Source organism: Carassius gibelio, chromosome A9, assembly GCF_023724105.1.
Source record: "Carassius gibelio isolate Cgi1373 ecotype wild population from Czech Republic chromosome A9, carGib1.2-hapl.c, whole genome shotgun sequence".
NCBI lineage: Eukaryota > Metazoa > Chordata > Actinopteri > Cypriniformes > Cyprinidae > Carassius > Carassius gibelio.
This window is the reverse complement of record NC_068379.1, coordinates 21,801,081-21,816,264: the sequence shown is the minus strand read 5'-3', so window position 1 is coordinate 21,816,264 and position 15,184 is coordinate 21,801,081. Positions and strand designations below refer to the sequence as shown.

The 15,184-nt window shown below is 36.8% G+C and overlaps 1 pseudogene; it reads right to left on the bottom strand.

The window, feature by feature from the left end:
* Nucleotides 1–207: 207 nt before the first annotated feature.
* LOC128019364 (cohesin subunit SA-2-like) lies at nucleotides 208–11,117 on the bottom strand (annotated as a pseudogene).
* Nucleotides 11,118–15,184: the final 4,067 nt, after the last annotated feature.

Here is a 15,184-nt window from a genome sequence, read left to right as displayed (position 1 = left end):
AAAAAGTGTGACTCATAGGCCGGAAAATACGGTACGCAATTAAAATTTTTTAGTATAAATTAATAAAACATTTTATTTAATATCAATATTAACCTAAAACCTTGATTTTGAAAAAGTTAATATCCATGTTATTTGTAAACAACTCTTTTACATATTACATTATTAAAAACCTGGACCTCAGAAGTGACTCACTGAGCGTTCACACCTTCAGAGGTGATCTGAGGTGATAGAGGGCTGCTTGTTAGTGTCAGAGCTGATGAAGGAGATGGCATCTTCTCCCTCAGCTGTGCCCATCAGAGACACTCTGTAGTAAATCAGCAGAATCCAGCTCTCCTCTCTGTTGTTGATGGCCTGCTCACCAGCAAATTTCTGCAAATAGCTGGGGAAGAGACGACCAGATAAAAAAAAAAAAATTCCAAAAGTGCAAGATGTCAAATGCACATAATAAATAAATGTTTTAGCTTTAACTTGCATAGTCTTCTTGTCCGGTTTAAGCCGTTTGCTGGAGAATCTGCAGAGGATGGTGTGGTATGAGATGTACAGTGTTTCTCAGACTGCTGAACAAACTCTTTGAAAAAAAACTCAATGCCATCCCTGCACAGAGAAGCCAACTTCTTTATTCACACTAGTAAGAGGACATTTCCTTTTAAGACCTGAATATTTCTTCTCTTATCCATCTATATTTGAATCCTAATATAAGTCCAGAACTACAGCAGGTAAAATGAATTTCTCAGCCCTGAAATAACCAAAGACAGGACTCTTATGTACTGGCTAAATGAAGCCATGCAGTGCAGCATCTTCACAAAACTATTTTTGTTTCAGGACGAACATAGCAATAAGTCTGTTTTAGCTGTGTCACTATGAAAGACATCTGACACGACCTCGCTGACACAGAGTCAGCCGGGTGGACAGTGTTACCTGTGGATCATGGCCAGGGACTCGTGGGATTTGATCTGGTCCCATCCAAAGATGAGTGAGAAGCGTCTGGCCAGCTCCTTGATGCTGCTGTAGGTCTGAACCCTGGAGCTGCAGGGGTTTCCTCTGTCCTGCTCCTATTTCAGCCTCAGATACAGCTGAACACACACACACATAGAAAAATGAATGTCGTTGTTACATTATTGTTTTCACAAGTAATCTTTAATCATGGAGCAGCTTGAAAATATATATGAGCACTGCCATTCAAAAGTTTTTTTTTTTTTTACTATTAAAACTATTAAACTATTAACTATTAAAACATTAATGAAATTAATTCTGGAGTAATAGCTGCTAAAAACTATTTACCATAACATTAATAAAATAAACTGTATTTTTTATATATTCAAATGGACACTATAATAAACAGAAAGAGGTATTTTAAATTATAATATTTAATATTACAGTTTTTATTGTGTTTTTGATCAAATAAATGCAAATGCAGCCTTGAGCCTTATATACTTATATATATATTTTTTAAATATAGTTTATAATATGTATTACACACACACACACATAGACATACCTACCGTATTCTTCGGACTATAAGTCGCACCTGAGTATAAGTCGCATCAGTCCAAAAATAAGTCATGATGAGGAAAAAAACATATAAATCGCACTGGACTATAAGTCGCATTTATTTAGACCCAAGAACCAAAAGAAAACATTACCGTCTACAGGGCGCTCTATGCTGCTCAGTGGTAGACTACAGGAACACTGAGCAGTATAGAGCGCCCTCTCGTGGCTGTAGACGGTAATGTTTTCTCTTGGTTCATGTCAAGTTAATTTTGATAAATAAGTCGCACCTGACTATAAGTCGTAGGACCAGCCAAACTATGAAAAAAGTTGGACTTATAGTCCAGAAAATACAGTATATCTATATCTATATATCTATCTATATATATATATATATATATAAATATATATAATTTTTTTGGACAAAGTGTAATCTAATGATCTGTGTATGTGAGTGTGAGCACTGCTTGCATTTTCCATTTCTTTCCTCAGCAAAGGATCTACCATTAAGCTATTCAAGGAGTGGAAGAGCTGCTAGAACCTTCCACCCTGAGCATGATGGGATGGTGGGAGGTTGGATTCATTGTGTCTCTGAGGTGTCGACAGCTGCAGGGGCCCATCAGAGAGCAGAGAGCACAGGGGCCTGGGACAACCGGCTGAGCAGATGTGCCACGCAGAAGCAGATCACATGAGAGAGAACGCTGGTGGAGGACTGCAGCCTCCATACCTGCTTAAGGCATTGCACCAGTGTGCGTGCGCTTTCGATCTTGTCCATCTGCCGTGTCCTGTTCAGGGTCTCTTTGATGATGCCGCTGAAGTCATTGTAGTACTGCAGGGGAGATATGACAGCAGTGAGCGATACAGGCTGTGAAGAACACTCGGTGTGGCTCCATGTCTGCCATATGGCTTCACACCTAGGAATGTAAGCCTGTGGCATCTTGAAAGCATGTTACCCATAAGTCTGTCTGGCCCTCAGGATAAGACTCTGGAAAGTGTAGCCTATTAGTCAAAAGAGGTTATTGATTTTTTTGAACTTTTAATATGGTGACAGTTATACTCAAACATGCCGAAATACCATGCATATATCATGCAATGTATCATACTCCACTTCATGACTTTATTATTAGAGGAATGTTCAGGGTCAAACTTTTTTTGTGATGTTAATTATCACAGATAATTATTTACTTATAATTCCAAGGGGACGATTTCATAATCTAAAAGTTCATTTTACAAGTATCGTATCGGTATTGACGATACGGGCCATTAAAAGTAATGGTATCATATCGAAATATGTGGTATCGCCCATTGCTATCTTCCAAACCTCTCCTTTGTTGTGACAATAATCTGTGTGATTGGTCTCATTTTCATTTCAGCATGCCTGATAAAGAGCATTTTGTGAGTGCCTTGCTGCTTTGTGTACAGCGTTACCAGGGAAACCGCTATTTTTACTGCTCCAAAAGCAGCATCTAGTGGCAAAGAATGAATTTACATTTTCATTCAGACCAACATAAAAAGATCAACAAGTGGGCAGGCAAATATGCTAATGTTTCACATCGACATCAACATGAAACGACTTGGGATTCGTTTTTAAAACTTTCAGATTTAAAACTTTGCAGGATGTTTTAATTCACTTAGAGCTGTGTTACACATGAATGAAAGCCTTTTTTTTTTTAAATCCATAATAGGGAAAATTTCAGTTATATATATATATATAAATATATAGTTTTTTTATGTAAAAAATACATTATCTGTGAACATGTGGAATGCATGCTGTGGTGCTATTGCACCAAATTACGGTGCTTATAAATTGAGGAACAAAGTACAGATTTAATATAAAATAACTTCTGAAACAGATCAGAGTGAGAGGGGCAGGAAACTTGATTGGTGAGTGAAGTGTCATTCCTTCACATGCTGCTTGAAAACCTCAGCAGCCATGTTCATCTCTAGTACACTGTGCACTGTACAGCTTGCAATATGGCACCAGAAGAGTTCTCCGGCGGTGCAAGTCTTCCAACCGTCCGTCTCCACACTCACTCTCACTGGTTGCACAGACAGACACAGAGAGAGGGGTTGGGATTCAATAAGAGACCGGTATAATTATGATACTCAAATCTTATAAATGAAATGCTTTCCTGAGGTGAGCTGAAGTTAACAACATTTTCTGCTCTGGAAACAGAATGTGTCTGTGGTCGTCCTGCCTGGTCCTGAAGCCATCACTTAATAGAGAGGTTCCATAACAGCATTAGTGACTTGAAGAAAATCCAATAACTAAATTGCTTTTTATTACATGTTACCAGCAAAAGCTTATATTGCATTTTTCAAGAAGTAAGGAATTTTTGCCAGCACGATTTGACGGCACTCTGAAATATTTATAGAATTGATCAATTCTTCAGTCACACTTGATTTCTAATCAAATACCCCAAAATCGGATGTTATCTTATATGCTGCTTGTGTTTGTCTTAAAGCAACACAAAGGCCAAAAACAACATAAAAACTAGTTTAGGAGAGCTAATATTGGTTTTTCAGCATATGTAGTCATTTTGTATATGCCTACCAAAGCTTCTTGTCTTTCATTCTTGTTTTTTTTTAAATATAATTCCACAGGGCTCTGTGTTGATCTAGTTACCGGTTCATTTAAGTGTAACCAATTCAAGTCCATCAAAGTGCAACTTCAGAAAGATCTCGCCTAATAATATATTAAGGGATTATTATCATAATGCAACTCCTTGATTCAATGGCATTTTTTGATTGGTCAGTGAGAAGGTGGGGGTACAATTAGATTAACTAACCACAAACAAATACTGTGGTGCTTTAACATAGGCAGGTGTAGAGGCAGACTGCCATCTGCTGGTGAAAAGTAGACTATTACTATCTATCAGGACACCTTTGTATTGTTTATATAATTTATAAAGTGTTTTAATGTATTGCATGTGTGTGTGTGTGTGTGTGTGTGTGTGTGTGTGTGTGTGTGTGTGTGTGTGTGTGTATATATATATATATAATAATTTCTCATAATATTGAAAACATTATATATGTACAGCATATACACTCACCTAAAGGATAAGAACACCTGTTCAATTTCTCATTAATGCAATTATCTAATCAACCAATCACAAGGCAGTTGCTTCAATGCATTTAGGGTTGTGATCCTGGTCAAGACAATCTGCTGAACTCCAAACTGAATGTCAGAATGGGAAATAAAGGTGATTTAAGCCATTTTAAGCGTGGCATGGTTTTTGGTGCCAGACGGGCCAGTCTGAGTATTTCACAATCTGCTCAGTTACTAGGATTTTCACGTGCAACCATTTCTAGGGTTTACAAAGAATGGTGTGAAAAGGGAAGAACATCCAGTATGCGGCAGTCCTGTGGGCGAAAATGCCTTGTTGATGCTAAAGGTCAGAGGAGAATGGGCCGACTGATTCAAGCTGATAGAAGAGCAACTTTGACTGAAATAACCACTCGTTACAACCGAGGTATGCAGCAAAGGCGGATGGGCTACAACAGCAGAAGACCCCACTGGGTACCACACATCCCCACTACAAATAGGAAAAAGAGGCTACAATTTGCACAAGCTCACCAAAATTGGACAGTTGAAGACTGTTGCCTGGTCGGATGAGTCTCGATTACTGTTGAGACATTCAGATGGTAGAGTCAGAATTTGGCATAAACAGAATGAGAACATGGATCCATCATGCCTTGTTACCACTGTGCAGGCTGATGGTGGTGGTGTAATGGTGTAGGGGATGTTTTCTTGGCACACTTTAGGCCCCTTCGTGCCAATTGGGCATAGTTTAAATGCCACGGCCTACCTGAGCATTGTTTCTGACCACCATGTACCCATCCTCCGATGGCTACTTCCAGCAGGATAATGCACCATGTCACAAAGCTCAAATCATTTCAAATAGGTTTTGCACACAGTATATATAAACACAAACATAGGAAGATAGATTGATTTAGCTTATATATATATATAAACTATTTAACTTTATAAAATAGGAATTATGTAGTTGTTTTTTCCTTGCATATTTTAGACAAACAGCACATCACTGTGTCACTCAGAGTATCATATATTGAATGAGACACCTCTGTCTCTCAGGGAAACTGCGTTTGGCACAAAAGCATCAAGAGCCGTTGTGGCTTTGTTCCTCATGTTTTCGTCTCTGTGGTTTAATTGGGCCCAGGGGAGGGGGAGCTCACACCCACACATAAAAAGTTTGTCCCGGGCCCCTGTGAATTTTAGTGGCAGAATTTTCTGACACCCTTAGTAAATAACCTTCCAATGGTAAAAATTTTTCACGAAAAAAGACAAAGATGAAAAAACTGCATCAGATGTTTTCTTTAATAGACGGATTGATTTGAACTGTGAATTGCACATAAAGTTATCAGCCAACTGGGAAGCACTTTCACCATTTCACCATCTCGCCTCAGCCACATTTTCTCGTATTTAGCACATAGTGAGTGTTCATTTTGGGCCCACCCTGAAAACCATTCTGTGTGCACATCCCATGTTAAGTGTGTCAACAATTTTCTAAAATTTTTCTAGGAAACCTCAGTTAAACCTCAAGAACATGCAAAAATAAAAAAAAAATTATATTTGATCTAAAAGACAACCATTTTTAACTAGTAATGCTGGATCTGTTGAGGCCGCCCACATGCCACAGCAGAGCACAGGGCAAACAAGGACCCTTAAGATTGACTGTAAATGAAAAGGAGAACCTGCTGTTTCAAATATATCACAAATACTAAATAAGTTAGTCTATTTAATTATATAAAAATACTGAAATGCAATGCAACACATTTAAACTCAGTGCTTTACTCATCTGCTACAGTAATGTAATGTTTGTGAACTATTTTCCGGGCTGGAATTTGATTGATCAGTTGACATAACTGATGTAAATAAATTAACAGCTCTAAAATATATGAAATCAATTCACTAAGAACATAGACAATTGAAAAATGAACAGAGATCATCTGGAACTTCCATTGGTTTTAGTTTCAATTAGTGTGTTTTTCTGCTGTCACCGTGCCCTGGCATGGAGCGAGGATTCATTAAATCCCAACGCAGATGCCAAGGGCACTCCACAAGAAATTAAAGTCAAAACAAACAGGATTCATACGATGCCAGTGCATCGGCCCACTGGCACAAATGCTACAGCTTAACATACAGACAATAAGCTCTGATGTGTTTGGAATAATCCACTTTGAAAAAAGGGCTGAATCGAGTGGTATGCTGTGAACAGAGAGAGAAATGTGATGCTCACTTGCTCTGGTACAAGCTGCTCAGTGTGTGAGAGACAGCGGTGACATTTCTCACAGACGGCACATAGCTGGCTTCTCTGCTGGAGGGCAGACTCCTAAAACCACACACAAGCACTAGCATCCATAACCATGATCTTTCTTACATGGCTTTTGATTTATAATACATTTATAGTGGTTAGCATTTTGCTCATTGTATTTAATTATTGGCATGCATATGACCATATACAAAGCTTTGACATTTTGGCGATATGAGGGGATATGAGTTTCGAGTGACAGGAATAAAGAGAGTAAAGCAGGGCTACAACTGTTGTAGACTGATGAAAGCGTCATTGTGAGCAGTGCCGCCAGTCTTTTAGAGGAAAATAATCTTTCATAATGTGAACGTGGAGCTCCAGGGTGGACGTGCCAGGTCAGTTCCTCCATCCCATGTAGTCACTATGTCAATTCAGCTAAATTACTCGTTTGAATCAGACATACATCCCAATTTTATGCTGAACACGTCTCACCCCCTTATCCCCCCCCACCCCCACCTGGGGTCACCATTGACATTAGAATTGCAGATTGAGCAGAGTTGCCGCCTGGGCCAGAAATTGCCGCCTGTGCTGTCAGTTATTGATGACGAGGCCAGAGGAAAAAGCGGCCATTTCTGAGCCAGCACTGAGCGAATCTTACCTACAGCAGTCTTAATGGCCACCAATATTTCACCACATAAAGGTTAGAGGTGGGGAGATATGATTACCCCATGCACTATGGAAACACAGCCCTAATAAGAAGCCCAGCTATTAGCTCTGAAACATCCACACAAGAGTACAACCATTACACCCCCTACAATCCATCACCAGCACTTACTTTTCCTAAAGTCTCACGATCAATTGCTTTCTATCACTTATTAGAATCCGCTGGACATAACCCTAGAGCCTCTGTGTTGATATTTGAAATCCAATGTGGCAGGTTTAAAGGACACGGCTCTTTGCGATGGATCATACGGCAACTCTGTAGACAGAGAGTCCTGCATGCCTAAAAACGCTTGTTTAATTAATCACCCAAGGGAAAACTCTGGCCTTACGTCTGTGCTTGTAGAGATTACCATTCTAAGCATGATCTCAGCCGTTTATGACAGCAGTCACAATTCAGAAGGAGAGGAAGAGAAAGGTAGATGGCTCACCCTGGAGATCACACCTTCTCCAAAGATGCTGAGCTTCCAAAGGATGTAGCTACACATGAAGCACAGAGCCTCAACTGTCACCTACAAGAAATACAGATTAGAGAAGAAAACTCATTTGATGGAAAAAACAGAGTAAAAGGGTTCGGTGCAAGGCTAATAATGCTACCTCCGTGAAAAAAACCACCATATTTCATTTCCAACTCTAGGAGTCTAGTCCTCAGCTCATACAGGCTCCATTTAGATCCTGAGCACTAGACAGATAATAATACACTTGAATGACATCAGACAAAATGACACATTAAGACATAAACCATGTATATATTTTTTATTTAATTTTGTGTACAGAGGCTAACTGAATAAGTAGTTGTTAATAGTGTAAGTAAAAGCATCTGTATCACAATCTTGGTAACATTTCAAGAATGTTCATATAACCAAAGAAAAATGCTCTTAAAGCGTATAAAATAATTACTTTTTGAATGTTTGCAGAACTTTCAGAAATGATGTTTTCACAACCTATTGAGAAAGTTAGGAAAACATTCATAAAACATAGCTGTGTTACCAGGGATGTAAAACACAGATTGATAATTAAGTGGGTCAACTTGGTCAACGAAATGCACTTTACACAAATGTTGCAGTGTGTATGTGGATAGAATAAACTAGAAGCTGCTTACATGTTGAACACATTAAGTTTCTTCAGTGTGGACAGAATTTCCAAAGTGCTGTCCTCATTTGCAGTGAAACAACCATCCTGTACATGAAAGGAAGAACATTTAATTAGACTGAATAAATCAGTCATGAATCAACTTGTTCTTTATTGATGTCAAGATCCATTTAAAATGCATGTATGTATCTGGTACAAGCTTGTAATAGAACATCTTTTAGTGGTCCATTACTGTAGTCACACACTTGTGATTCTCCTAACCGTGTTCCCAGTGTGTCTGTCCTGGATGAGCTGGTCAAAGCTGTGCTGGGCCAGAGATTGCCAGGGTGAATCCTGAGCAAAGAGGCTCTGGTAGGAGCGGGCAGCCATCTCCAGCAGCCCAGCATCTGTGTGTCTGTCCACCGCAGCCTCCAACTCATCCAGCAATGCCTGCACACACTAAACCAAAACAGAAATATATTACAAGCAGACAAGAAGCGCTCTGGAAAACTGTACCAAATAATATACAGACTACCATTTAGAGGTTTGGGGTCAGTAATTATTATTTATACTTTTCAGTAAGGACACATTAAATTGATCAAATGTGACAGTAAACACATTTATAATGTTAGAATGGCAAAGGATTTCTAATTTCAAATAAATGTTATTTGTAAATTTGTATTCATCAAAGAATACTGAAAATGTATCACAGTCTCCACGGAAATATTAAGCAGCGCAGCTGTTTTCAACATTGATAGTAATAAGAAATGTTTCTAGAGCATCAAATTATATTAAATGATTACTAAATAATCATGCAAAAATATTAAAACAGAAAACAGTTGAAACAGAAAACTGTTGAAATACAAACTTGGTGAGAATATCCTTTTTAAACATAAAAAAAAATCTTACTGACCCCAATTATAAAATTATAAAAACATTAGTGCATCAGATGGCACACAAACACTCACCTATGAGTTTTCATGATCACATGTGTCCATCTGGAAATACTAGATAGGTTTATTTTAAAAGGGAGGTCAGTCTTTCGGGAATCCTCTGAAGTACTAGAGGATGAGATTAGACATCAAGTTAATTTAAGAAGAAGCAATTATGGTAAAAATGAACAGTACACTGATTTTTCTTTTATCTTAGATAACAGCTCAGGCAGCATTTTAATGAAGTGTTCAGTGAGTTTTTTGCAGACATCAACTTGTAACCTTTCCTCTTTAGTATTTGTCACCTAAATAATAAACATACATATGTAACTAGCAACAAGATACAGTACCACAATGTGAAGTAAAAAATAAAAGCAGAGCAGAGCTCAATCACTAAGGCATCCTCAACTGAGCTGCAGTTAATACACACCACAAAACGACTTAGTTTGTTCACACAGTGGACTTTAAACCAGAGGAGATCATGCTGGATGGAAATCAGTTACTTCAATGGATGCAGACAAAATATATAAAACGTGATCACAGTGACATGTGAAATATAACATCATCATGTTTTAAAGAAGACTTTATTTATGGCTTGATTCAGTGGAGGAACAGTTTGGTGATAAACAAAGCCTTTTCCAGCATGGAGCACCTTGCCATAAGGCAAAAGTGATAACTAAATGGCTCTGAGACACACTTTTTTGTGTGTGCAATGTACCGGTTTGGTATATAAAATATTTTTGCTCAGGTGACTTCAAACTCTGTTATTTTTATATTTTTAACTTATTGTGGTCGTAAATATAATTGTGTCTACAGTATACTCAAGTGTACTAGCCTTGTTCCTGACAGCATGTTTGAGGTAAGAGATGTGAGGTAAGACCGTTCCAGTCCTTCAGTAGAGAAGTAGAAAATAGTCAGCATGAGCAAGGGGAGACACTTACTGAGAGATGACCTCAATCTCATGGCCAACTGCATTCAATCGCTAATGTAAACACTTGAACTACCTGCTATGAGAGCAATCTTATCCAGAAAACCTACAACAGGACTTGAGTTAAAGACCCACGATGCACTTAAACCGCTCTTTAAATCACGGTTGTGCTAATGTGCTTGCTGCTGTTAGTGAGGGTCCAGTGAGGGTGGGCTCCTGTGGGAAGTTATCAGGCCAGTGAGCCCAAGGCAAAACCTGAGGGGCTTTCCAGCCTGTCAATCAGCAATCATGCCCCCCTGGTGTCCCACTGCAGCTGTACTAGACCTTAACTTAAAAACTGCCAAACGAGAAGAAGTTTGGGTAAAACTGCAAGACAAACTTGAGGACAGACTCACAGCCAGTAAACAACTCTCCACAAAGTTTATTTTTCTACAGCAGTTACTCAAAGATACAGTTTGAGCTTAAACTTCACTGTGTCCTAACCGGATATGTGATAGACAGTAGTCGTGATAAAGTCGTCAAAATATGAGATTTTATTCTAATCACCTGTGATGGCAAGTTGTTTTGTTTCTGTAGCAACATGTTAAGTAGCTTCATCCACTTTAGTCAGTATCTTTGAGCCATTCAGTTGTTATGCACACCACTGTATCATACATAACATATACTACATTAGGCTACTGGCTCACCTACCTTGTCATGCATCATCTTCCAGATACTTCAGATAGCTGTTGTTCAGAAACACTGAACTATACAGCTTCATCCACATCTTCAGTTCCTCCATACAGATGGCCCTGACTTCAGGAATCAAGTCTCTGGAAGTCACCTCACAGTGACGATGGTAACTTACATTGTTACATTGTTTTTATTCCTCAAGGAAGTGAGGACTGTAAGTGTGGCTGAAATAAAGATCACCTGTATCTCTTTAGGAAGACTCCTTTGAAAACGGCATCCATCATCTTCTCAATTTCACATTTCCTGTCCTGTAACTGAGGAATGAAAGTCATTCTTTGAGTTTGGTTATTCACATGATCCTTGCCTTATTTTCTGTATTTTCCTGACCTGTTTCATGTACATCAACCCGACCATTCAAAAGTTTTGGGATCAGTAATACTAAGTTTTTTCAGCAAGGAGGAATTAAATTGATAAAAAATGAGTGTAGAGACATTTAGATTTTTCCTATTTCAAATAAAGGATGTTCTTTTGAACTTTCTGTTCATCAAAGAAACCTGAAAAAAGTATCATGGTCTCCATAAAATGTTTAAGAAGCAAAACTGTTTTCAATAATGCTAATAATAGGAAATGTTTCTTGAGCTCCGAATCAGAATTCTAGAGAATGATTTCTGAAGAATCATGTGACAGTGAAGACTGGAATAATGGCTTTCAGCTCTTTCAGCAGTGAAATGAGTGTGTTCAAGAGGTAGCCGTCAAAGATTACACAGTTCTGACACTGGGCCACTAGCACCGATCCAGAAGTGTGAACGAAACCTCTTCAGTACAGACCAGACATGATGAGGATACTCACCACTGTCCTATGGAGAGAGGATCAAGATGAAAAAGTTGTTTTGATTTTAAATTGTGTCATACACTACCGTTCAAAGGTTTGGGTCAGCAATGTTGTTTTTAAAGAAATTAATACGTTTGCTTTAATTTTTATTTTAAATAACTGCTGTTCTTTTGAACTTTCTATTCATTCAAAGAATCCACAGAAAAAAATCTATTATGGTTTTTGCAAAAATATTAAGCAGTATAATGGTTTTCAACACTGTTAATAATAACAAATGTTTCTAATATTCAAGATTAGAATGATTTTTTTAAAGGATCATGTGACACTAGATCACATGAAAAAAATGCATTTAAAAATATATGAAAATAAAAGTCAGTTTAAATTTTAATAATATTACAAAAAATAAAAATAAATTATATATATATATATATATATATATATTTGAAAATGTATTTTTAAACTTAATCTAAATATATATATATATAGGCTGCCATTACTGGTCTTTGAATGCTTTCGTTTGGCATTCTCAGAGCTTTCCCTGGCTTTCCTCTTTCCTCTCTGCACATGACAAAATATACTTCTAATTTAGAAATGTTCTTACAGTAAATCTCAAAACGAAGTCTTTTGTACTGCTGTAAAAACATCTATGAGATGTAACCTATTGTTAGGGTTTTAAAATAGCATTGTGGTTTTAGCAGCTCTTACCACAGTCTTCTGTCTGTTTTATTTTCTCTCACTTGTAATGTGATGTGCCGATGCACAGGAAGAGATGTCAACTACTAAGCTCTCTCTGAAAACAGGATGCACAGGCAGTTGTTTATCTGTAAAACATCTTGATTAATCAAATATAATTAAATTTGGATATTTAAATAAGGCTGCATTAAATCTAAACTGTATTGTATTTTGTTATGAAAATGCAGAGGTGATTTGCAAGTGTCTCACTTGCTCTGCTATTCTGCTATCATCTCCTCTCAGATCATAGTTGGACTAGGAACAGATGCACTTCTGAACTGTAACAAAAGAAAAACTATTTAGAAACGCTAATGATACTAATTCAATTGAGTATCATGTACTTCAATGTTACTAAATGACAATAATTTGTAGTATTTGTTACACACCAATTATCAAATATATATACAAATATATTACATGCTAATTTGCAATAAAATGTAACACTATCCATCTAGAAAGATAACAAACCTTTGCATTTAATTTACCCAGTTCACTCTAACTTGAACACAGTTCTAAAATATTGGCCTTGATATCCTTATTTTCCAGGATATAATATGTTTTTACTATGAAGCCTTGTTTCTCAAACTTTTGACTCTATATGAGACAATATTTAAAAGCAGTGTTTCCTTAGTTATTTCCAGTTTGGATGCAGATGTAAAAAAAAAAAAAACTCTAGTAACACATACACAACAACATAAGGTAACAAGTGACCCAATCTTGGATGCCACTGGCTGAGGTGCATGTGAACAAACTGAAACCAAAAACCTGATTGGCTAGTTGGAGTGTCAATCAGAATTCATTCATTTCTCTGATAATGTGCCATATTGAACAAAAGCCTCATACAAGAACCTGCAGCTTCATCCATCTGAATGTGTGAGCTGCTCCAAACGTTAACAAAACTAATAATGACAGAAAGGACAATCAGGATATAGCTGACCTCTCGGTTTTATTATAGACTTGCTTTTATGTATATCAACATAACTATGCAAATACGCGAACGCAAAAAATAAAACTATACCATATATAATCATTGAATATAATAAATTCTAATATGTAATTTAAAAAATATACACAAATTTAGAAGATATTAGCTTCTGATCACCGTGTTTGAGTTTATTTTACAACAGTGACTGAATGACTGAGAGAAGGGAGAGGATATGAAATCACAGGTGTGATGCTGATGAACAATGCTAGCACCATCGTGTACAGAATGAAAAGAACATGTGCAACAGTCACTTCAAGTATACAGATGCATTATAAAATACATTATTGCACATAAACTCAGAAATCATGAGCCAACAATGCTAAATATATATATATATATATATATATATATATATATATATATATATATATATATATATATATATATATATATATAAAATGGTTCAAATAAATTACTCATTAGGTATTACTCAGAATTACTTATCACTTTTCAAAGTCTTGAAATATATTTTTGATAACATTATCACAGTCTTACCTCTGGTCTACAGGATTTTTGATGAAAGGTTTTGATCCACTTCAAATGTTGACTACTATATGATGAATAAGTTGAATAACATGAAATGAATCTCTACAAAGATTTTTCAGGAGAATCACTTAATTCGGTTACAATTTCTCACCCTCCACTTCAGGCACTGAAGATCCAACTGTTAGGAGAGGTTAGAGACGAATTCCATGACTGGATTGAGGTCTTCGGTGAGCTCTTCTGAGAGTGACAGTACTGTTGATATCACAGTTTGTGTTGACTCTGACACCCTGTGGAAAGTAGATTCTTTGATTATGTTGGATTACTTTTGGTTGACTAAAAATTGGAACCAAAACCAATCTCACCAGCTCAAGTGATGTGCTGGCAACTGAGGATCCAGCTTTGACCCTTCATCTATCGAAAGAGACATCTTTGGCTGCTTGAAATTCGCCTCAATATCCTTTCTTATAATGGATAATGGCAAAATATATTTGAGAAAGTTTAGGACTTGCTGTAACAGAAAGAAATAAAATGATACACAGAATCAACTTGTTGAAAATTCACACGGATAAAATTATGACTCATATAAATTGCTGATAGCTGATGTGTGATGTACTTATGACTGCCCAGATGTTTCACATCTTCATCCAACTGCTGACTGAGAACCAGTTGATTCAGCCTGGAAAATATGAGGAACATATGCTGGAATGATAAGACATTTCCCAATCAAACTGATTAATCCGCTATGCTTTATTAAAGAACACGCTGATTAGGTGTAAGTAAGTGTGAGATTCTAGCACTTTTTTGAATTGTTTGCTTGTTTGTTTTAATATAATGTATATGTTATACACATACTATAAATGTATTAAGGAGACGAGCTTACTAAATATTTTTAAAAGAAATTGTTTGACTACCAAATTACTTTTATGAAACATTCTATGTTGTCTTTTATTATTACTATTATCATTTACATTTTTGGTATGCATTTTATGTATACTAATTATTTTTTATTATCATAAAGTGTTTTTTTATATTATGTTATTAATTTACCAATATACTTGGTGCTTT